This window comes from Chionomys nivalis, chromosome 13, assembly GCF_950005125.1.
Source record: "Chionomys nivalis chromosome 13, mChiNiv1.1, whole genome shotgun sequence".
In the NCBI taxonomy this organism is placed as follows: Eukaryota; Metazoa; Chordata; class Mammalia; order Rodentia; family Cricetidae; genus Chionomys; species Chionomys nivalis.
In genome coordinates this window covers 59,598,981-59,623,517 of record NC_080098.1, presented here as the reverse complement: position 1 = coordinate 59,623,517, position 24,537 = coordinate 59,598,981, and positions in this window count along the sequence as shown.

Here is a 24,537-nt window from a genome sequence, read left to right as displayed (position 1 = left end):
TGTTATCTTTTTGTGCTCAGAATACTGCCTGCAGTGTTTGGGAGGAGAAATGTGCCCCCAACAGCTCACGTATTTGAATACTTGGTCCCCAGTTGGTGGAGTTCTTTGGGGAGGTTATTGAACCTTTAGGAGGTACAGACTTGCTGGAGGAATCATGTCACTGAGGGTGGGCTTTGAGGATTTATAGTCTCACCCTACTTCCTGTTCTCCATCTCTATTTCTTGTATACACATGGAATGTGACCAGCCAGCTTCCCGTTCCTGCTGCCATGCCTTGCTTTCCCCACCATTGCAGATGCTCCCTCTGAAGCCATGGCTAAAATAAACTCTTTCTTCCTTCTTTTGGTCCTGATGTTTGATTACAGCAACAGAAAAAGCAATTGATATTTGGCTTCTCTTATAAAATGGAGCCCTGAGTCACCATCACACACCAAAGAAAACCTGGGGTCTGAGAGGAGGATCTGAGGCTGCTATGGAGTTCCTGGGCTTCTGAAACCTTCGTCACGTATGCCGAAGAGCAGGAAAGGAGAGGCACACACCTGTGAATGCTTTCCTTGAGTCGTTCTTTTCCTACTCAACAGAGTTCAGCTCTTCGCACACAGCACAGCACGCAATGCCCACCATTTACCTCATTTGCATATGAAGCTTTCCTTTGGTCTCCAGAGACTCTTGATTTTCATCAAGACCAACCAAGATTAATCAAGCGCACTCCTGGACCCAATGACCCTTTTCTTTCTAAACATTATTTTATTCAGTCATTTTTTTTTTTTTTAGACAAGCCCAAGCTGGCCTCAAACTTGTTATATAACTGAGGATGAGCTTGAACTTCTGATTCTGTGTCTGAGTACTAAGATTACTGGTGTGTGTGCCACCCACACGGGGCTTATGCACTGTGATTAGCTGTAGCCTTTACCATCTCCGTGCTACTGGATCTCCAGCCTAGATAACTCTTAAGGCTCTTAATTTTTTCTTTTATTGAAAATAGATTCTTTTCTTACACTATACCCTGATTATGGATTCCCTTCCTCTAGTCATCCCAGTTTCTCCCCCACCTCCCCTCCCATGCAGATCCATTCCCTTTCTCTCTCTCCTTAGAAAACAAACCAGCATTTAAGGGGTAATAGTAAAATATAATAAGATTAAGCAAAACCAAAAATCTGAACAGGATAAAACAAACAGAAGGGAGCCCAAGAAAAAGGTGCAAGACACAGATATAGATGCAAACACACTCAGGAACCCCACAAAACCAAAGCCATAATATATACCCAAAACCTGTAGGGTAAAAAAAATAATAAGTTTTTTAAGCTCTGATAAAAAGTTATGAGACAAGAAACCTCCAAAGCCGCCTTTGAGTTTGCTTTCTGTTGGTCATCTCCTACTGAGCATGCAGCCGACCCTAAAGAGTGGTTCTTTTTTTCCCATGGGACCCCTTTGGCAAACAACTCAATTAAATGTAATTCATTTTTGGTACTGAAGCTTTATTTGGTGATGGGAGATGTCTAGTTGGGGTTCTGTTTCCCCCATCATTTGGCAATTTCATTTAGATCACCTTCATACATATATGATCACCTTCATATACAGATGATCACCTTCATACACACACACACACACACACTTTAGGAAGCTTCTACTGTATTCGGTTTCCATAGAACCCCTCAAATGGCCTCTAATTTTAGCTGTCTCTCCCCATATTTCATCCCTCATACCCCTCTTCCAACCTTCCTGTTTGATACTCCCATTCCAGGTACCCCCAACACACACACACACACAGACACACAGACACACAGACACACACACACACACACGTGGTACCCGTACTACTATGTGTACTACGTGCAGTAGGGTACTACTCCTGTATTGCAGCACCTGCACTACAGGACCATTCGCGAGCCTCGAGCAAGGGCCTGGAGATTTAAACACACAAAAGCATACAGACAGAGACACGGGTCATCCTTGAAACAGCAATGCCCCAAGAATGCCCCCTTTATTGTGTACCAGAGCTGCTTATATAAGGATCCTTAACTGATAGCCATGCCCCAGCCAGACCCACCAGAAACCACTCTCCGCCATCAGGAACTCCTGAGGGTCTCGTGCTCAGAGCAGCTGCAGGCTGTCTCAGAGCAGAGGAAAACAAATTGTTTACAAGAAATTCAGAATCTGGGGGTTCACTGCTCCCAACAAACACACACGCACGCACACACACATGCGCACACACACAGTGGCCATCCATAACCATCTCTTCTATTTTCCCTCCCTAGGGAGATCTGTCCCTCCCCCAGTCTCTTACTCTTACCTAACCTCTGTGGTTCTACAGATTGTAGCTTGTTTATCTTTGATGACTCTTGATTTTCTTATCACTGGCCCTTTTTATGGTATCTCCATATAGGACTGTTTCGGTGTCCCGGCCCAACTCCCTCACCTACCTTCATAACCCCGATAGCATGTCTGTCATACCCACCATCCCCAAGGTACAGTGCATGGCTGACTGGGTTTCCTTCTCCTCCTTCTCCCCACCCATCTCCTATCCCATTTAGAAACCAGACAGTAGAATGGCCTCTTGGTGGAATTAAAAAATTATCAGCCTACAGGTGCTCAGGGGAGAATGGAGGACAGTAGCAACCAAAGAGTTACCTACAAAGCTGGGTGGTGGTGGCACACGCCTTTAATCCCAGCACTTGGGAGGCAGAGACAGGTGTATCTCTGTGAATTCGAGACCAGCCTGGTCTACAAGAGCTAGAACCAGGATAGGCTCCAAAGCTACAGAGAAGCCCTGTCTCAAAAATCCAAAAAAAAAAAAAAATGAAAAATAAGAATTACCTACAATGTTCTCTGCAATCATGTTCTACAGTGCAGTTTATGTGACTTTCCTACAGGTCACAGCTTGAAATCTGAACTGTTACCTGTCTTAGTTAGGGTTTCTGTTGCTGCAAAGAGACACAATGATGACGGCAACTCATAAAGGAAAACATTTAATTGGGTGGCTTACAGTTTCACAGGTTTAGTCTATTATCATCATGGTGGAAAATGACAGCATACAGGCAGACAAGGTGCTGGGGAGTGGAGGAGGAGCTACATCTTGATCCAAAAGCAACAGGAAGTAAATGGTCTCATTGAGTATAGCTTGAACATAGGAGACTTCAAAGCCCACCCCACAGTGACGTACTTCCTCCAAATAGGCCACACCTCCTAATAATGTCACTCCCTTTAGAGGCCATTTTTTTTTTTTTCAAACCACCACACTATCCAAAGTCTAACCACTTGGTTCAGGGTACTGGTGCAGGTTTTGGAGATGGTGGAACCCTCGGACTGAATCCTTGACACTGATGTTCTGTCAGTTGGATAGTGGAAAACTCTGGGTCTGGAGACCTTTAGTGATCTAGTCAAAATCACAGCCTGCTTAGTGACAAAGGCCAGCATTAAGAGTCTGAGTTTTCAGGGTCGCCTCTAACCATGGCTTCTTCCCTGTGCCATTGATACAGGTTGGACCTGATGCTCTGGCTTGACACACACCAGGGAAGCCAGCTGCCACTGCTCTGTCACTCCCTCCTCCCCGGGAAGCACAGGAGATATTCTCATGACTCTCAAGGGGTCTCCCTTCTGCAGACTTTGGCAGCAAGTCAGGATGCAAGAACTGATGTGGAAGGTGGGAAAGAGGTAGAGAGGGCAAGTCTGTAACCCCAGTGCTTTGGCTTGGCAGACTAGAAAGGAGAGAAAGACACACACACACACACACACACGAGTCATCTCCACCTCCCAGCCTCCCACCCTAACCAATGAGCTAGATCCCCATTGCACTTTCCACAGTACCCTTAACAGTGGAGGACCCTAATTCCCTTAGCAGTAGGCATGTGCCCTCCTGATTTTATTTTCTCAACACCTCGGACGACTGAAGCCCAGGCTTAGGAGACAGCCAAGAGAACCCCAAGAAAGAAAGGGACAGCCACCTGACTTTGGTCAGCATTTAATGTCCCTTTTCCCCTCACCTTCTCTCCCTTCTGCCCGAAGACAGAGATGGCTAACAGTGGTTGCAACCCACAGAAACTAAAAGCCAGCAAGACTGGCTCTGTAGACACTGTGAGGACGACCACATGGAAGCAGCAGAGACAAGAGTGGGCCTGGTCATAACGTCAGGGGACAACATGTGGAAGGGGCCAAAGCAAGTGCATACTCTAAGGAACCAGAACGAGAATTTTTCTGCACTTTACACTCACCAGATGGGCTCTCCAAGCACCTCAGAAACACATGAAGTACCCCTGACACCCCTGTGTATAGTACATGGGGGCAGAACGCACGATCATCTCTCCTCCTAGTTAGGGAGGGGCTCCCTACCCAAGACAGGGCAGTTGACCCAAGCTCTTCAATCTTGTCCTTCAGGGTATGTGCCTCCCAAGAGGAGCGGCATAAAGTCACATGTAAGTCCTTTTTGGAGAGGGGCAAAATGGAAGATACATTCAAACATAAGAGAGTGGCCTCAGCTGCAGACACTCAGGGCAGGCTGGGTCCACTGAGGTGGCAGTGACTTCTGATATGGAAGCCTCTAGGGACATCCACTACAAGTCAAAGAGATCCACCTGCCTGGGTCCCCCAGGGTGCAGTGCATGGATGCTTTTCTTAATGAACTTTTAAAGCAGGCTGTGCTTAGTGTTTTAAAAGACAGAGCTGTCCTTAATGGATGGAATGCCATCAGTACATCATGCCACTACAAAGAGCCTTGAAGCTGGCTGTTCTGTGTCCCAGTGTCCAGCGGGTTGCGAGGCAGAGGAAGTGTGAAAAGGAAGGAGGAATAGGAGGAGTGAAGAGCAGGAAGAAGAGGAAGAAAAGAGAAGAATGGGAAGGAGGAAGAGGGCCATCATCAACTATCCCCGATCTCAATTACTAAGGTATCATAGTCACTAACATCATCGCAAAGGGTTAAATAAACCCCCAGAGAAAATTCAACTCAATTTCCCTATCCATCTTTGGGTCTGTCTATAGTAAGGGCTTATCATATGTCTTTATGGGATACTGAACTGGACAAGAAACCAACAAACGAACTGTAGCCGACCTTTCTTTGGACTTCCAGCTCCCAAATAATGACACAGACACTTCTTATTAATTATGAAAGCTTGGCTTTAGCTTAGGCTTGTTTCTGATTAGCTCTTATAACATAAATTACACCTTTTATAATCATCTCTGTTCTGCCATATGGCTCGTTACCTCTTCTCAGTCCAGTAAGTCTGACTTCCTCATCATCTGGCTGGTGAATTCCCAATGCCTCAAATTCTTTCCAGAGTTCCCATCTCTCTCCGGATGTCCCGCCTATCCTCTCCTGCCTAGCTAGCGGCCATTCAGCTCTTTATTAAACAATCAGAAGGTGCCTTAGGCGGGTGAGGTAAAACAGCAATACATCTTCACAGCCCGCATGATCAAATATCCTGCAACAACAGAAACAGAATATAGACAGCCTTCTGTGAGGGCCCACACGGAGGACACCCTGCCCCATGCTGTCACCTACCAGCTCTCCTTGCACACAGACCTGCAGAGGCGACAGTTCAGCAGAGGGCACTTGCAAGAGCTGACGGGAAAGTCGCAGTTGTCTGAAAGGAAGCAGAAGGCTAGGGGTGTCAGGGACTTAATTTTTCAAGTTCATTAAAACTGACTTCCATCTCTTAGTGTGGCCTTCATCAGAGCATGGATGAATCCAGCTGTGCCCAGCAGGGACATTTGTTTGGTTCACAACCACTCTTCTGGCTTGTCTTAGCAGCCAGCTCCAGCCTTCCTGCTCCAAACTGACCTGTCCCTTATCCATTATTTCTCTATTTGCTGTTTGTTTTATTCTTGCAATTGTGGTTAGAGTGATTTACTGTGAAACCATGATTTAAAGCTCTCTGTTTACAAAAAGACAGCTAACTATTCCCATGGAAATGAGTCCAGTAACGTTTTCATATTTCATCCAAGCCAGTCTTCAGGGCTCTGTGATCTCCTGTCGCGCTTCCAGGCGCTGCAAACTCTGAGACTCTGCAGAAGAAAATTAACCAAACACAGAGAAAAAGATGGGATTGTGGTTTTTGTTTTGTGTTAGAACTTTCAAAATGCATGAGGCCTTTAATCATATTTTGCGTAGCTAATCTGTGAGGCAGGAGAATGCACTTTTATACACTTATATATCTACGCTGCAGATCTGGAAAACTTCAGCATGGTAACATCTGTTCCTCCATTCGGTAAAGTTTGCTGTGCATCTATTAAGTGGTAGGCCCTGAGTACCAGGGATGAAGCAGTGAGTGACTTCTCTCTCTTTCTCTCTCTCTCTCTCTCTCTCTCTCTCTCTCTCTCTCTCTCTCTGTGTGTGTGTGTGTGTGTGTGTGTGTGTGTGTGTTTCAGAGACCACAGTCTTATAAAAGGAGAATAAGTATGAATATAAGTATAATTATGCACAATATGATAACAACTCATGTTAAGAAGAAACAGAACAACAGTGAGGTGGAGGGTCTATGAACTACCTTGGGGAAGGTAGCCAGTGAAGGCCCCTTTGACTAAGGGAGATAATTGAAAATGTGGATTTCTGGTGATAGAGGCACAGGTAGAAGGAACAGCCAATGTGAAGACCCCAAGACAGCAAAGGCCTAGTAGCTGAAGACAAGGGTATCTGTGTACCTGGAGGTATTAATTGTAGGGGATGAGGTCAGAAGGTCACTGGAGGATGAGCTATGTGGGCCCACACAGAGATCATGAAAATTCTGGGCATTGATCTGTACTTTTTTTGACATTTCTTCTGTGTCTGTCTATTGCCATAAAACAACACATTACGGTGTTAAATAGCAGCATTGGCAGGGAGGCAGTAAAAGCCTTTTAGAAGTAGGGCCTGATAGGACGCCTTAGGTCTTTGGAGTGCGCCTGCGACATGGATCACAGGACCCAAATCTTGTCCTCTTCCTCTCTGTGACACAACCTGTCATGAGGTGAGCAGCTTTGCTCTACCACGTGACACCACCATGATGAGTTATCTCTCCGAAGGCCCACAGCAATAAGAGTCATCACTCACGAATTAAAGCCTCCATAGCTGTACACCAAAACCTTTCTCTTTCTATGCTGATTATCTTAAATATTCCTTATAGTAACTGAAGACAAGCTAACAGAGATTAACAACAGCAACTAATAATGGAATAGTTATATGATGCGCTGTGTTAAAAAAATTTTTTTTTTTTGGTCTCAAAATAGCGTAATGCTTTATTTCACAGAATGTGTGGGGCACAGGTGTCTACTGTGAATAATCTAAACCATGGAGAACAAAGCCATGGCAGATTTGCTGCTTTTTCATTGCTCTGAGGAAATCCCTAAAAGAACTTAAGGAAGGAAAAGTTGATTTTGCTCACATTTTGAGGGGACAGTCATTGTGAGGAAGACATGGTGGAAGAAGTGTGAGGTGTGTGTCACATTATGTCAGAGGTCAGAGAGCAGGGACAGGTGAACACTGATGCTCAGATCAACGTTTTCTCTTTTAAAAACTCCATATTTAACCTGCGACCCCAGATCATGGGCTGGTCCTACCAACATTCAGAATGAGCCTTCCCTCTTCAGGTAACACACTCACAGACATGAGCATGTCTGTCTTCTAGGTCATTCTAAACGGAATAAAGTTGGCAGTGAAGGTGGAACCATCACATACAGGTAAGAGTGGACTACTATATCATTGGGGTTCATCTACTTTGTTTTTCTTCACATGATGGCAGGAAGCCCTGGAGAAGGGTCTGTTTCTTGGTTGAAAATCATCATAGCCAGGCTTGGACTCTTGTGAAAGGACCTGGAGAAAGTATTCGTGCTTTTAAAAGACCCCACGAAGTGCTTATACCTTATCCATTCTGGGGATTTTCTAATCCAGAAAGGTGAAATTTTTACTTGGACGCTCTACTTGATCCCAGCTGGATATAGATTTCTTCAAGTCTTTCTAAAAATAGCAACCTCAATTCTGAACGAAGATGTGTTGGCATGTGTAGGAAATGAAGAGAGGCAAATGGCTGGGCCGTACATGCTGGCTGATGTCAGGAAAGGGGCTCCATTGTCCCAGTTTACCCCATGAACCCTGATGAGTACTGAGAATGTCCACTGGTAACTCTTTGGAGGACTCTCTGCTGTCACCTAGACTTAGCCCTAGTATGTATGCAGAGTAGGCCATTTCTCCTTCCCAGAGGAACTCCTCAGTGATTTACCAATGCGCTCACAATGGCAACAAACTCCTTAATGGGACCAGCCTTAGTCAGGAGTTCTGCTGTGTGAAGAGTCACCACTACCATGGCAACTCCTATAAAGGAATTGAAGTGGCGCCTTACAGTTTCAGGGGTTCAGTCATCATGGCGGGGAGCACTGTTGAGTGAAGGCAGACATGGTGCTGGCTACATTTTAATCAGAAGGCAACAGCCAGTGGATAGAGTGTCACACTTGAGCAAAAGAGACCTCAAAGGCCACCCCCACCGTGACACACTTCCTCCAACAAGGCCACGCCTACTTCAACAAAGCCACACCTCCTAATAGTGTCACTCCCTTTGGGAGCCATTTTCTTTCCAACCACCGCAGGACCTTAACAAGCACCTAAGCAAGAAGTAGTCCCTCTGATGACTTTCCCGTCCACAGCTGGGGTCTTTCCCTTTGTCCACACTTTCCTCTTCAAGCTGGTAAGCTGGTCTCCCTTTGGGTTTCTGAGCACATCAAGATCTTTGCCACCCACGGTAGGGACCGCAATGATGGCTTCTTCTACCTAGAGCATTTCTTCTTTTCACTTGTGCTTCCAAAGCAGAAAGATGCTGTCTAAGCATTTGAAGGGGGTGTGAGAAAGGGTGTGAGGAACACCACGCCTTAGGCACCCATGTGCCAACCAGCTCTCAGATAGACGGGACAGCAGAGAAGCCAGCCAGGCAACCAGATCTCACTGAGGATCTCTTGCCTTCAGATGTCTGCTACATCCATTGTTTTCCAAAGCTAACCAATGCCTCCTGGGGCAGAGATGCCACCTCCAGTTAACACCCGCAGCAGTTTTAGGATTCTCTGACATTGCTGTCCCTCTCTGGTTCAACGCTCCTCTGGTCTGAGGTCTAGTTTTGCCTGTAGCCGAATTGATCACCAGATTTTCTGATCTTCCTGTATGTGACTGCAGCTACCAACACTATAACTTCCCCGTGTAATAATTCGACTCCAACTACCGCCGTTTGGGGCTCTTTTCTTGTGAGTTCACACTAAGTGTACAAAATAAGTTTTGTCACGACATTTTCATACCCAGCACGGTGCATTTTGATCACATTTACCACACTAGCCCCACTGGTCTCATTCCCTCTTCCAAACTCATTGCCCTCTTCCCCAACATCCCCCACCTCCTTGCGACACTTCCTTTTCTTTAGATTCTGCGTTTGAGAGAAAACCTACAATATCTTTGTCTTTCAGAGCCTGGCTTATTTTGCTTATTTCTTCAACTCCTTCATTTGTCTGAAAGTGATACAGTTTTGTTCTTCTTTCTAGCTCCATGGTACTCCATTCTGCATACATGCCTCATCGTGCCTCGTTGTACTTATGCATTCACCTGCTGGCACGTACCTAAGTTGGTTCCCTATCTTGGCTCTTGTCAACAGTGCTATCATGAACATGACTGAGGTATCTCTGTTTCATGGGGACTTCAATGGTATTCCTAGACATAGATGGGTTATGTGGAGCTCTTTTGAGGAACCTCCATGCTGCTTTTCATAGTGACTGGGTGAGTTCACATCCCACCAACAGTGACAATTCCTCAAATCCCCACCGCCATCTGTTGTTTTCCATGGCCACAGCCTTCTGAGGGAGATAGAGCTTCAGGATAGTTTTGATTTGCATTTCTCTGCTGGCTAAAGGATAGTAATCAGCTTTTTTTTTTTCCTATGCACTTACTGGGCATCTGCACTTCTTTTGAAAAGTGTCTGTTTAGTTCATTTTTGGTCCGACTTTTTACTGTTTTCAGTTGGTCCCCTAAAAGCTGCAGGGTTCTATTATAAATATCTTGGCTTCCTCTATTGCTTCAGGTCCTTGAACTAAGAGGGAAAACAAGAGGATGAATTATTTTATTTGCTTTGTTTAATTTTCCAGATTCCCTCAAAATCCACACTTACAGTACACCAAACAGGGGAAGAAAAATGAGATGACTGAGAGACGGGGATCAGCCCAAGAATGTTTACTTGGCTTTGCAGTTAAGAAAAAGATCTTTCAACAGGCCTGGATCCATTCGCAGGGACTGAAGAGAGCCTGGGTTTTTTTCCTGTGATGTTCTGAGCAACAGCCAGAAGGCTGCTTTCCACATTTACCGATGGTGAATGCAGGAGGCGATGCATGTGCCTGCACACATCTCCACTTCTACACATGTGCAAGCCAAAAGGAGGGTGTCTTTTGTGATGCCAGCAAATCTCAGAGTTGGACACAATGACAGTGCCTGCAAGGGACCCGGCAATTTCTTCATTGATTATTATCCAAACTTTGAAGGTTTTCTTTGTCTTTTCACTCTTCCTAAATTATTTGCCATTATCAACATTATCCTATTAAAATATTTCAGATCTCTCAATCCATTAAAAACAATATCAAAATTATTGCTATTATTTCTAATAATAAATGCTAAATCTTTGCTAGTTTATTATATATTGGATAGTAGACTGAAAACATCTCATGGAATATGTTTTAAATGACCTTATAAGATAACACTGCTGTTTGGTACTGATTGCTAGTAGTGGCTACAGAATTGGGTTTGTTTTTTTTTTTTTTTTTTTTTGGTTTTTCGAGACAGGGTTTCTCTGTGGCTTTGGAGCCTGTCCTGGAACTAGCTCTGTAGACCAGGCTGGTCTCGAACTCACAGAGATCCGCCTGCCTCTGCCTCCCGAGTGCTGGGATTAAAGGCGTGCGCCACCATCGCCTGGCAGTGGCTACAGAATTGTTATGGCCTCCAGATCATAAAGTGAACCTTAGGGAGGTTGAGTGACTTATATAAGGTCAAAGAAGGTGTTTTGTTTTAAGAGAATTGCTCTAGAAGGCCCATGGTGAAGGCTTGCTGTCTGGACTGTTATTGTTAAGTGGTTGAGCCTAAGAGGTAGGACCTGGTAGGAGGTCTTAAGGTGTGGGACTTAAAGGGGACCATGAGTCCCTGGTCTCTTTGTCTCTCGTCTATGACATGAGATGGTCATTCTTGCCACCTTTGCCATCCAGCATTCTAAACACAGGCTCAAAAAAAGGACTCTGTGAATCTTGAACTGAAACTCCCATGTCCATAATTCAAAACAAATATTTTTCTTTGTAAATTAATTACCTCAAGTATTTCTTTATGGTAAAAGAAAGCTGATAAGACAGGAGTTTCCAGTTTTAGACCTCTGACTCCAGGACCCAAGCTCCTATCCGCTGGTTCTTCAGGATGGATGATGCTCTGTCACAGGGGAGCAGGGCTTCAGGAGACCACCGTTTAAACGGGGCTTATCCTCAGTGACTGTGGCACGTAATGGATCCACTTAGATCTAGCAGTCACTCCCCTCACGTAATGGATCCACTTAGATCTAGCAGCCACTCCCCTCACGTAATGGATCCACTTAGATCTAGCAGCCACTCCCCTCACGTAATGGATCCACTTAGATCTAGCAGCCACTCCCCTCACGTAATGGATCCACTTAGATCTAGCAGTCACTCCCCTCACGTAATGGATCCACTTAGATCTAGCAGCCACTCCCCTCACGTAATGGATCCACTTAGATCTAGCAGCCACTCCCCTCTTACTGCAGCTCACACTGGGACAGTTGTCCAAGATCCCTCCTTTCTTCCTCTGTGACACTGTTGCAACATTTATCACGTTGACTCCACCCGTGGGACCAAACCAAAGAGTCACTGTCTTATAATGAAGCCCTATGGGAAAGTCCCAGCATTTAACTGGGTTACATTCAGAATGGAACTTTCTTGTACTAAACTCCTCTCTAAATTTAAAAGAGCATTTTCATAAGGACTCAGTATTACACACACACACACACACACACACACACACATATATATACACATACATATATTTGCATATACTATATCTATATGTATGTAGTATATGCAAATATCCTTCCTTCATGTCCCACAGGAAGAGAGAATTGAGACAAGGACTTTAAATGATCTTCAGCATATGAGTACAGCCAGGGACCAAGGAAATGTCATGACCTAGTGGGGAGGAAAGACTATTTACCATTCTGTGGCTACTGGCAAGAGGTCTTCCCAAGCAGGCCCCATTGTAGGCTTCCTGAGATTTCTCAGGTCATGGCAGTTTCTTTCCTAAGTCTGGTGGTGCATTTGTAGCATGAACTTGGGGGACCAAGGAATGCCTGTAAGACTGGTAGAGCATCATTTCCTAGTGTGTCTGGGAGGGCGTGTCCAGAGAACATGGGTCGTAAATGAAGGTGGGGAAGATGCTTTCTGGATTTAGGTCCTGCTCTCTATCAGGGTGCAGTACCATTCATGTCTGAGCTCTGAGTGTGAACACACACACACACACAGAGAGAGAGAGAGAGAGAGAGAGAGAGAGAGAGAGAGAGAGAGAGATTCTCTAAAGTATGCCAAGTAGGAAAAGGAACAAGGATGACACAGTAGGCTTCCCAACGCAGCAAGCTATCACCTCTGCTTTCTTCTGCTCATTAGCAGTGACCTCTAAATTCAACCACTGCTCACAGAAGAGGAGAGGGGATAGGGGTGAGTGGGGGGGATAGGTCTCACCTCTTGGAGTCAGAAGCATCAAAGAGTTAGTGAAAATATTTTAAATTTGCCACAGACTGTTGCTTTGATTCAATTTGACAGACTTTTTCAGACATTCGGTGGCCTTTCCAGATGTACTTCTTAAATATGTAAATTCAGTTGGCTCCACACTCTGGAGGGAGCCCACCAGCACTGCCCCATACTATAAGAAACAGGTGGTCTGAAATGAAGCCCCGTGGTTCTCCGTGTTTGACCTCATAGCTCCTACTCTGAAGCCATTTTTGTTTTCTCTGTGCAGCATGAAGTGGGCTCTCATTGAAATCCACTTTCGGCCTCTCTATGGCCTAACAATACCACTCACCAGGAGCGGTGGCTAAGAGCACCTCAAATGCCAATTCATTAAACTCTCAGGGCTGCCCTGTGAGTTAGATGCGCTATTAGCATCCCTGTTTCACAGGCGGATACGGAGAGCTGAAATAATTTGCCCAAGGTCCCTTAGCCAGTGAATGGCAGCATCTGGACTTGAACCCGGGCAACCTGACTCCAGACACTGGACCTTGACATTTCTACTGTGCTACATCCTTTTCCCCTTCAGGTAGACTAACTTCTCCCAACACCCCAAAGTCAAGTGTATACTCATGGTGCACTCCTGCTTTAAGTTAGGTAGTCTCTGAAACACTCCGCAAGGCAGGAAGAGATTGAACGCTGATATTAATTACCACCGCAGGGGGACTGCCGTTGTGCCCCTTCTTACCATCCCTCTTTTGTGTTCTCAAAGCCATTCCTACCCCGGCTCCCTCCAGGCATGGAGATAGTAATTATTATGGTCACCTGAGAGGAAGGGAGCTCAATTTAAAAAAAAAAAAAAAATGCTTCCATAAGATCTACCTGTGGGCAAGATTGATGAGGGAGAGCCCAGCCCTTTGTGGGTGGGACCATCCCTGGGCTGGTGGTCCTAGGTTCTAAAAGAAAGCAGGCTGAGCAAGTCAGAGGGAACTAGCCAGTAATCAGCAGCCCCCACGGCCCCTGCACCAGTTCCTGCCTCCAGGTTCCTGGCCTGTGTGAGTTCCTGCCTGAGTTGCTTTTGGTTATAACTGCCATGAGGAAATGTAGGTGAAATAAACCCTTTCCTTTCCTCCCTGGGTTGCTTTTGGTCATGGTGGTTTTTTCCCAGCAATAGAAACCCTAATTAAGACACAATTCTTTAAAAGCAGGGTTTCATTCGTTAGCCCAGGTTAGCCTAGAACTTATGTATTGAAACATAGCACAGGATAGCCTTGACCCTGTGATGATCCTCTTGCCTCCAATATGGGTTTACAGACATGAGCCTTAATATCCAACTCGGTTTAGATCTCTAATGTCCCCTAATTCTCAGATTCTAAAGATCGGACCAACGGTCCATGGCTCTCCACTGTGATACACTGTACTGACACAGGACCGAGGGTGATGGAGCACCCAGGGACCATGGGCTCCAACAGCTGGAATCGTGATTTTCTCAGGCATTTTGTCACAGCAATGGAAAGCTAGCTCAGTAACAGGTCTCTGTGGGTGTCAGACAGCAGAATGGTCCCTAACAATGTCTGTCCTGTTACTTGGAACTTAAGGTGTCCCTTTAGGTGGCAAAATAGATTCCATGGGTGTGAGCCCATGAAAGCTCTTCAAGTGGGAGACTATCAGGGACTATTCAGGGTTAGACAAAGAAAGTATCATTTCCTTCTGCCCATCCTTGGTTCCCTGGAACCCCTGTATGGAAGGACACCCAGATGAGCAAGTTACTCAGGGACAAGATTCATCAAGGTTCCTGCCCATGGTTGTTGGCCCTGTTGATTTAGGTCACGGCAAGGACACATGGGGGACAAAGCGGCTTACATAGCAGTAGCCAGAAAGAAAATGACAAACTGACAGGAAAGGGGACAAGGGTCCTACCCCCCAAATTCCAACTTTCGCTAGGTTCCACCACTTACCAATATCGCCATCTGCTGGGGACCCAACCTTCAAGCACGGCATTTGGAGGACACGCCAGATCCAAAAACAACACCCGCATTCACCTACTTTAGATGAAGAGGGTCAGACAGTGGTGATGTAAGCCTTTAATCTCAGCAGAGGCAGGTGGGTCTCGGAGTTCAAGGCAAACCTGGTCCACAGAGTGAATTCCAGGAGAGTCAGGGATACGCAGAGGAAACCCTGTCTCAAAAACCAAAATAAAGAGATAAAGAGGAATGAGGAAGATGAAGGGGTCAGACCAGTTGACTCTATGAAACCGACTTGGGGTCTGCCAGACTTCAGGGCACTCCTGGAAATCCTCTTGAAGTTTACAGACAGGGTAGACTATAGGCAGACTGGGAGAGAGAAGCTACAGGCCAGGTGACCAGGATAGCTCTTTGCTATGGAAACCAGGAGAGTGAAGAAGGCTGCCATATTTGGGTGGTGCGGGGCTGGGTCTATGTTTGGGAATCTATTCTGCATGCTGACTGCAGCCCAGTTCGGGATGAACATCATTTAAGTGTGGCTACAAACAGGGAAGGTGTTGGAGGGGGCTCTGCCGCCAGTCGCTCATTGGGATATTACCTGTGTAGCTCAGGCTTTACCCTCTAGTGCTCCCAGCAGCTGCCCTCAAAATCTCCCCCACAGAAGCCCTACGAGTTATTACCAGGCCCGGGAAATAATGAAGATGTCGACTCGTCAGAATCGCACCTGAGTATGCACAGGTACGGCCCAGGCTGTGCAGCCTCGCCATTTGTCACCCTTTCCATGAGGCCGCCCTGGAGAGAGCTTCATGCCTGCCAGGAGTCGTGAGGCTGATCACACACGCCTGACCACATTAGTGTCAACTCTGCGCTTGACTCTCCTGCTACATCCAATACTTCAAGCTGAGGTCTCAACTCCCTGCCATGTGGATATCAAATAGAAATTATTTCACCTCTTTTCTTTAAGTCTGCAAACGCCAAGCCACCAGCGCCTCTTCTTAACTGAATATCCCCAGGGGTCTTTTAGGAAAGGCTGCTTTCCCTACTGCGTAAGTCAAGCTGTCGGACAATGTAGCCCCAAAACATCTGCCCCACACATCATGGGAGACCCTGAGCCACAACCATTATCATCGTGACTATCAGAAACTGTGATAAAGGCTTGTATACATCGCTGTGTTTGGAGTTAACTTGTATGCAGCAATAGAAAGCCCACGAGCTCTCAGTTTGATTCTTTGATACATATGGGCCTGGCTGTAGACACTGGACAGAGGTTTATAAAAGCAATAGGTGCAAGCCTAGTTCCCAGGAGCTGAGGAGGCCCTTTAGGAATTCTCTTCCTTTCTCAGAGATGGAAGACAAACTTTGCATGGTTCTACGCAGTGTGCACTGTGCCTCCAAGTGGCCCACAGACCTTTCGTGGAGGGTCCTATCAAAGACTTTAGAGGATCTTCCTAATGCCCATGGAAACAAGCTCCTAGTCTACCAGGGCCTAATTGCATATCTCTGCCAAGAACCCACACATGTTTACACCTAAATTTATGCAGAAGCAAAGCTCATGTACCCAGCCTCAATTAATTACCAATAGTTAATTAATAATAGCTTTGCTAGGTGGTCACCTTGACAAAGAAAAGACATTCTCTCTTTCTATAGGAGCCTCTAACAGACCTAGAATGAAGTCGTATAGAGAACTTAACAGAAAAGGATTCCAAGACTCTGGAAAGATGGGGGAGGGTGCACTGACACTCAGGAAATGGCTTTTGTACTGAGAAGCGATCGTGACTTTTTAAAGGGATTTTTGTGGCAGCTTGAGGACCATTACTCTTGCCCTGGGTAAGGCAGCAGGAAGCAGCGTGAAGCTTCCGATCTGCAGTATTATACGATGCCTCGTGGACTCTTCAAGCTTAACAAAAGCACCAAATAATAACGAGTGCAACCAGAAGCATCCACGGGAGCCCTGAGCACCCTCTCGGTTCCCATGAAAGGTTGGAGTTGAGTGCTTTTTGGCAGGTAGAGTCGGGGCCAAGATTTCTTTCCACGGTAGGCTTTGCTCCAGGTCGGTCTGCAAAGTGAATAATACGATCTGGGCTCCAAAGCAAGTGGAATTCACAGACAGGTGGACTTCTCTACCAGTAAGAGCCCTTGGTGTTTACTTGCCCACCAGATTTGTTTATCAGTGATGGGCCTGAAAGGATTTCCCCCACGGGGCATGCAGGCATTTCTATGCTTTCTCAACGAACACTTCCATTAACCAGGTCTTCAGTTCCTCATCCTACAACAAGGATGCTTCCAGCCTTCTGTAGCTGAGAACACAAACACAGAGATAAACCAGCCAGCCGATGGATGGGTATCTGCCTATCACTATGAGGAAAAACTGACACTTAAGAGCCCACAAACATATTAATAATATTTTATTAATTCTTTGAGAATTTCACGCACAGTATCTTAATCATAGTCCCCCCAGTCCTCCCCCTAACTCCTAGTCACTCCCTCCCAAACTTATGACCTCATTACTTTTTAAACAATCCACTGATTCCAATGTGTTCTGCCCATATATCATAGATGTGGGGCTATGAAGCATGGGAAGCCTGCCAGAGGCCACACCCTCAAAGAAAACTGACACTACCTCCCCCCAAAGCCGTCATTTGTCAATAGTGCCTTAATTAGGAGTGGGAGCTCATGAGCCCCTCCCTGGCCATGCTGAAATGTTGGCTGCTGAGATTTTGTACATGCAACCACAGCTGCTGTGAGCTCGAATGTACCTGTCCCAGCAAAGCCATAGGACACTTCACAGATTTCCATGCCATCTTTGCCAGTATCCTGTCTATGGGCTGTCAAAGCGGGGGCACCCACAAGCATGTTTTAATGCATGCTACCTTAATTCTTCCACAATGAAGGGGACTAGACAACTGATGGGAAAGGAAAGATTTCTTTCACTCGGTATTGGGGCTAGCTTGCGGCTCTCAGCCTTCCTAATGCTGCAACCCTTTAATACGGTTCCTCATGCTGTGGTGACCCCCCCACCCATAAAATTATCTTGTTGCTACTTCATAAGTGTAATTTTACTACTGCTATGAATTGTAATGGAAATATTGGGTATGCAGGATATCTGATCTACAGCCCCCGGAGGGGTTGTGACCCACAGGTTGAGAACCGCAGGTCTAACCAGAGCCAATCAGGTGGCTTTCTGAGGTCTCCCACACCTAGGCCCATCTGCTGCTGCATCTAAGCTTCAAGGTGCAGCTGGATGTGCACAGCCTCTGGAAGAACAAATGAGAAAAGGACAAGGCCACTCCTTGGAGAGCTGCGCTTCACGTGTCGATAGCAAGGCCAAAGCCTCCAGATGAACCATAAAAAAGGCATCCCCTCATCTGGGGTGGTTGATGCCAAACATCTGGATGTTATATAATAAGCCATTTGAGGTTGTTTTTCTTGCTTTCTCAAAAATCATCCCAACAATGAAGTCTCGATTCAAAGCTCTGCTCTCCCGTCATTTCCACATGGTCATCGCGCACAGTCGTCTGGGTAATTTTTCTTCCCCGCAGGAGAGAGAAATCTATAGAGCTGGAACCAACATTTGCAGGTAATCATGAGGCCTTTCTCAGACTCCATGGATATCCCTTCTTTGTGGTCATTACGCCTGGTGTCACGTGGAAGGAATGCCAGAATGCTAATATTCACAGGCAGTGACGTCCTATGCTCTGGAAAACACATACCTCCGTACTATGGCTTGGCTCTACATGCAAGTAAACAACACCAACAACTCGGGCAAATTCCATTTCATTCCCTACAATTTTTCAGAACACCCTGAAACAGGATAATGGGTTCTCATGCCTCTCATGTCCTTAGACCATAGCTTGATGATAATGCTGCCAAGTTCTTGGTCAAACCGTGTATAGCCACAAGGAGAGAGCAGCCTGGCCCTCGCTATAGCGCAGGCTCTTTTGATGGGGCCCCACTCCTCTCTCCTGCCGCTCTGCTTCTCGCTTTCTCCCGTGGCTCCTGAACCACCATTGTCTTATCCTGCGCAGTGAAGTACGTATGAACATCACTGTCCCTCTCAAGAGCAGCCGTCACTTTTTTAAAGCCTACAAGCATCCTTTAATAGCAGGCATGTTCTTTCCTGGAGGAAAATACTGCTGCAGAGAAATTAAGGTTCAAGAGGACACAGAACCAAGAGTGGCGGAGCAAGTCTGCATTCCCAGGGGCTGGGAGGGGGGCTTCAACAGGACGGTTGTGAACCGGCCTTTCAAAACAGAAGGGGAGGAGAAAGAAAAGCAACAGGAGGAGGAGAAGGAAGAAAAAGAAAGGAGAAGGAAAAGAGGCAGGAGAAATTCAAATCTGTCTATGGGAATGACATAGTAGAAAAGCCATCAGGATCTTGCTTTGAGCTGGGCCGTGGTGGTGCATGCCTTTAATCTCAGCATTCAGGAGGCAGAGGTAGGTGGATTTCTATGATTCGAGGCCAGCCTGGTCTACGAAGCAAGTTCCAGGACAGCCAATTCTGTTACACAGATAAACACTGTCTCAAGAGAAACTAACCAACCAACCAACCAACCAAAGATCTTTGCTTTTTGGGGGCAGTGCGTCTTGGTACAAGTTTGACCTCTGTCACTGTAATCTGAGGCAACTGTTTAGTTTCCTGAAACCTCCTCTGTTAAATGAAGAAAACATGGCCATCTCCATGGAGCTCTGTGAATGAGTGAAATACGGGGTTTTAGTGACTTGCCTGGCACAGTTTCTCTGATGATTGACTCTCATTAGAATCATCAATAGACGTGCACGGCTCACTCCAGGGAGTAGTTTCTACAGGAACTGCTGTTAGCTTTAAACAAATAGTTATTCTGGATTCAGCTCCATGTTACAAAACCTGCAGAGTTACCGAAACCAGAAAGACGCTTACTTTTAACTAGACAAAAATTGTGAAAGCAGATAGTTTCAGCACAGGCTTAGTGACCTAACGATGTCACCATGTCCCGTGCTACTGGGACTTGACCTGACTCAGGTTGATGAGGGAATTAAGGCTCTGAAGTGACAGACACAGCAAGGCTGAGGTCAGGGGGATCATGTGTACTTTGACGGACTGGTACTAACTACCCAACAACACGGAACTTCAGCGTGTTTACTATGTGCAGCATAGAGGGGCAGGGTTAGTTAGTCCCTGTAGGAAGTCTCTGTGGGTGAGCAGTCTTAGGCTGTACGCATCTGTAAGGAAGAAACTACCATTGGTAGCTTTTGCATGTGCTGGCCAATCATTGCTTGTACTTACACACGCTGCCAACATTTGTACCCAAAGAAGTGACAGGTAGACGTAGCCAATCCCTGCCTTAGTTCGCTCATGGTGTTTCTGAGTACATAGCTGTCCTGCTTAAAAGTAGATTTGATTAGCAAAGAACAGGGAGTTGCAGCTTGGTGAGCGTGCCACAGTGACGGGGTCTCGTTCCAAGTGGGAAGGATCTGAAGCTCCGAGAACCAGTCACCTACAGAGCCGCCAGGAAGCTGGGGCCACACTTACTGACAGAGACACATATGTGACCATGTACCTAGCTCCCCCCCACCTGGGGGTCTATACTCATGGTCTAGGCTGCACGTCCTAGTCTTCTATGGCTTGTGGTGTTTGCAGGAGTGAAGGGTGTGTGGTAACGATTCTCAAAACTAAGATCACTGGTAGACATGACAAAGAGCTTGTCCCCCAGAACAGAGTCTTTCTAATAGACTCTCCCAATATTCCTGGCAATGCTCTGGTCTCATATGCTCCAATGTAGTCTACCTTCATTCTCGCCTTCCCATCACCCCTGTGGCTGGAACTTCCTCCTCGCCTTGGCTTTGATAGTAAATTGTCCTGGTGTAGGAAATTTTCTAGCATTCTGAAGAAAGCCTAGCTATTCTGTGGTTTGCATGCAAGACATCAAGTTACACACTTTGTGCAAAGGGGAATAAATAAATGATTATAGAGAAGTGGAAGCCACCATCTCTTTCTTGGTCTGGTTGCACAGAGCATGGTGGGATGGATTCCGTTTCACATGAAGAGCAGGCATAGAAAATACTTTTTTTTTTAAACATGTGCTTTCTTCCAGAAGCATTCTCCCAGTTGGAATTGCATTTAGATCCAGATTTTCAACCACAGAAGAAAGTCAACCTCATCTGGTTTCAGTGATCCCTGTTTCCTTTGTCCAAAAAAACGGTTCCTTTTGTAGGTTTTCTGAGTTTGACCCCGGGTTTTTGCATCAGCCTTCAGATCATGGTGATTCTATCTGCCTTCCGAAGAGCACTGGAAGGAGGTAACAGACATGAAGTGGATTCATCAGGTAGTTCTGAAGGGGATTCATGAGAAGATCCAGATTGCTCCCCTCCCGTCCCCCAAGCCAGCCTTCATCATTAGGAAACCGTGCAGCAACTCAGCCCCTGAGACCCAGTGAAGCAGGCAAGGCTCCATCTCCGCAGCCGCCTAAACTACACGGCTAGGGACGGTTTGGACTTGAAGTTGGTCCAGGTTTGGTCAAGATTAGAATAAGGACTCACGATGAACCAAAACTGTAGCTTCACAAGACTAAGGGACATGAAACACGGACTCAAATATCAACTTCCCACATGTTAGCTGCAAAATGTAGTCATGCTTCTCCGTTCCCCAGTGTTCAGCGTCCCTGACTCCAGAGTGGGACTAGGAAGGGAACCAGGACAAGCAAGCAAGCCGATGATGTGTGTAAGACACCATAATGTTGATGTTTACTATGCCCCAGCTGAATGAAAATCTCACCGAAGGGCCTTCCTGATCCAGCTTAGGATTTGTGAGTTGTCCGTGTTTCAGCTCTTACAAAGTATAGTTCAAACAAACCAAGAAACCTGCAATGACTTTCCACTGTATCTGTAGGCTGACTCGGGTGTGTGAGCTCGTGATGGATGAATGTTTATGTCACCTTCCTTTCTCCTCTGCTTTACCAACCGCTGGCTTGTGCGGCAGGCCTTGTCATAGTCTGCTGAAGCTTCTGGAATGACATACCTTAGGTGGGGAACTTCAAGAACAAAACCGAACTCACTGTTCTGGAGGGAGGGATTTCAAAGATCAAGGCACTGGCAGATTTGGTATCTGGTGCGGACCCGCTCCTTGCGGCAGGTGATGTAGTATGGGCGGCTCCTCACAGGGCAGAAGGGGGTGAGCCAACCCATTTCAACAACCTCCTCAATAACCATGATTGAATGACTTCTCCATGGCCCCACCTCTTAACATGATCACATTATATACTGGGTTCCAACATGAGTTAGGGGACAGGATGGCAGAATTAATGCCATAGTAGGTCTACTAGCTTCAACCGTACCTAAGTGTCGGCAAGGAAGTGTGTGTGGGGGGGAGTAAGGTTGGCAATGCGTGCATGCTGGCTCTTACTCTCGGGGGATCATCTTATGATATTTTCAATTCTCTCCCCCCGTTGCTGGACATCCCCTAGCTACTGCTCCTTGGCATGACCAGCCTATGCCAGGAGGCCACTCACTCTGGAGAAGGAGTCTTGGTATGTGGTACTCACCTGCTGAGGGCAGGGGTGGTACCTGTGCTGTGCTAACTTGTGAAAGGAGAGGCTATTTAGTACTCCCCCACCCCAAGTAGGCAGCTGAATCTGTGTCAGTGATTCCCAAAGACCAGAGTAATACTTGCAAATCTCTCCAGGTGATTCTCTGGCATTCACCTCTACAGAATCTGTTCTCTTTCCTGCTGGTCTCCCTTGGTCTCTAGTCTGGAAATGAGGCATGGAGACATCCTCCAAGCAAGAGCCAAGAGACTGTCTACACCTCTCATGGGAACGGAGGCAGGAGAGTGTAGTAGAGTGTAGCTACAGCAGGCCCAGTCACGGGCTCAGCCAAAGTTCTAGCACTCAGCATCCCAGGGCTCCTTTTGGGGTCCTGTGGGATGCAGGTGAATGTTGCGTTAAAGCAGACTAAAGACACTGGTAAATTACCTGAGAGCAGCTTGAAAGGGTCTCCCCAAGTGACAGGGCTACGGCTGCCCAGTGGAATCCCAGGTGTGTTTCCCTTTTCTGCTCCACGTGTTAGCAAGACAGCCCCAATTACTAGCCTTGCCTTCTGCCTCCCCCAGACCTCGCTCTGTTCCTGCATCTCCTGAGCCTGAGAGAGTGCTCAAACACCTGATTTAAAGTAGAAACGCGGGGGAGGAGGGAGGAGAGGAGGGGCACAGATTTGTGTCTATGAGAGAAGGGAGCTTAGACAACAGGAAAGGGGCATATGACACTACCCCCCCCACACACACACACAGGACAAGAAGGAGAAAAGAGGAAAGGGGGGGTGGGGGCGGAAGGCAGGCAGTCTCAAGGACTCTCTCAGGCTTCACACTAAATGAGGACGCCTGGCGCCTGCGGCGGGGTCAAATGGGGTCAGACAAGCTTATCCTTCCGCCTGGGAATTAAGGGCATCCTGAGGACAGCTGCAGAACAGCTCCTGGGCCTTCCCTTTCCAGGCAGGTCGAGATCCATGGAGAAGGAATCGCTCTCGAGGTGGAGGCGGTGGCGTGTGCTTCTCGCCCACAGAAAGCGATGCCCGGCTCCGCTCAAAGTCCAAACGAGAGACAAAGAATAGCTGTCACTGTTCTACGCCTCTTACAGAATTGATGCTTCGTGTACAATCCCTAAAGCCCAAACCAAACCAAATACCTTTGGAAACATCAACAGACTTTGTATCTGTAACATTCCCTCCCGCCTTCGAAACTGTTTCTCCGAGTTCGCGGCAACGAATGTCTTCCTTGCAAATCGCCTCAAAGCCACCCGGGACTATAGCGAGTTTCCCTGGCTTGCCCCGGAGAGCTCAAGGCCGGGGCACGTCTGCTCGGCTCGCAGGCTGGAAAACTTTTGCCGGGCAGGGCTGCGTCGGCGCGGCGAGGGGCGGGTGGACACGCAGCGCGGCACTGCCACCTTGTGGCCGACAGCGGCATCGCTGCCGACCGCTCGCAGCAGCCGGCGCAGGACTCGAGCCTGGGGCCAGGCGGCAGAGCACGTCCGCAGGAACGCACTGGGCGAGCGGGAGCTGGGGCGGAGCGTGCCGGCGCCGGTCACGTGGGTTAGCAACAGGCAGCAGCCAATGGCAGAGCGAATCAGGTGGCGCGTGCGCTGGGAGGCGCGGCGGGGAAAGGCGTAGAGGGCTCCCACTCTGCAGAGTAGGCTGGCTAGGGCTGGCGCTGGGGATTGTGCATGATCTTCCGACCTTGCCGTGGAGCTGGCGGGCCAGATCTTCAAACTCGCCTCCCATTTGCACAGCAGAGACACCCCTCTCCCCCCGCCGGGGACAACGAGCGAATGAGAGGCAGGCAGACGGGACGTCGCCCCCTGCATCAGCTACTTGTTGCTTTGCTAGAGAGCCTTAAAACCGAGTCTGTCACCTACATTCTCTTACAGGATTAAAACAGAATAAGGATAATCCTGGCTGTCGGTGGTTCTGTCCGCTTGCACTTTTGTAACAAATAGGCATCAAGACCTCACAGAGCCTTAGGACTGGTCAGAGCAGAACAAAGCAGAGGAAGCCAGGAATTGGGTTAATTCTCACCATTGGAAAAGCCACATCCAAAAGTACAAATAATGACTTTTATGGTAATCCCACCATGTTGACATAAACTGGTCCACCCTTGAACGCCGAGCTGACCACACTGCAAAATGTCAGGGCTGGGGGAACCAGAATGGTTTCTAACAAATCCAGTCTCCAGGGGTTCACGTGGTTTTCCTGGCTGAGCACATTTCAGCGTCTCTCCCTCTCTGTCTCCTGGTCATGGTTCCACTTGGCATTTTCATCCTCTGAAACAAATCCAGGATGGCCTTAGGCACCATCTAACCCAGTCCTCTAATTCAGGGCATTTTGAACGATTATAAGCTCTTTCACTG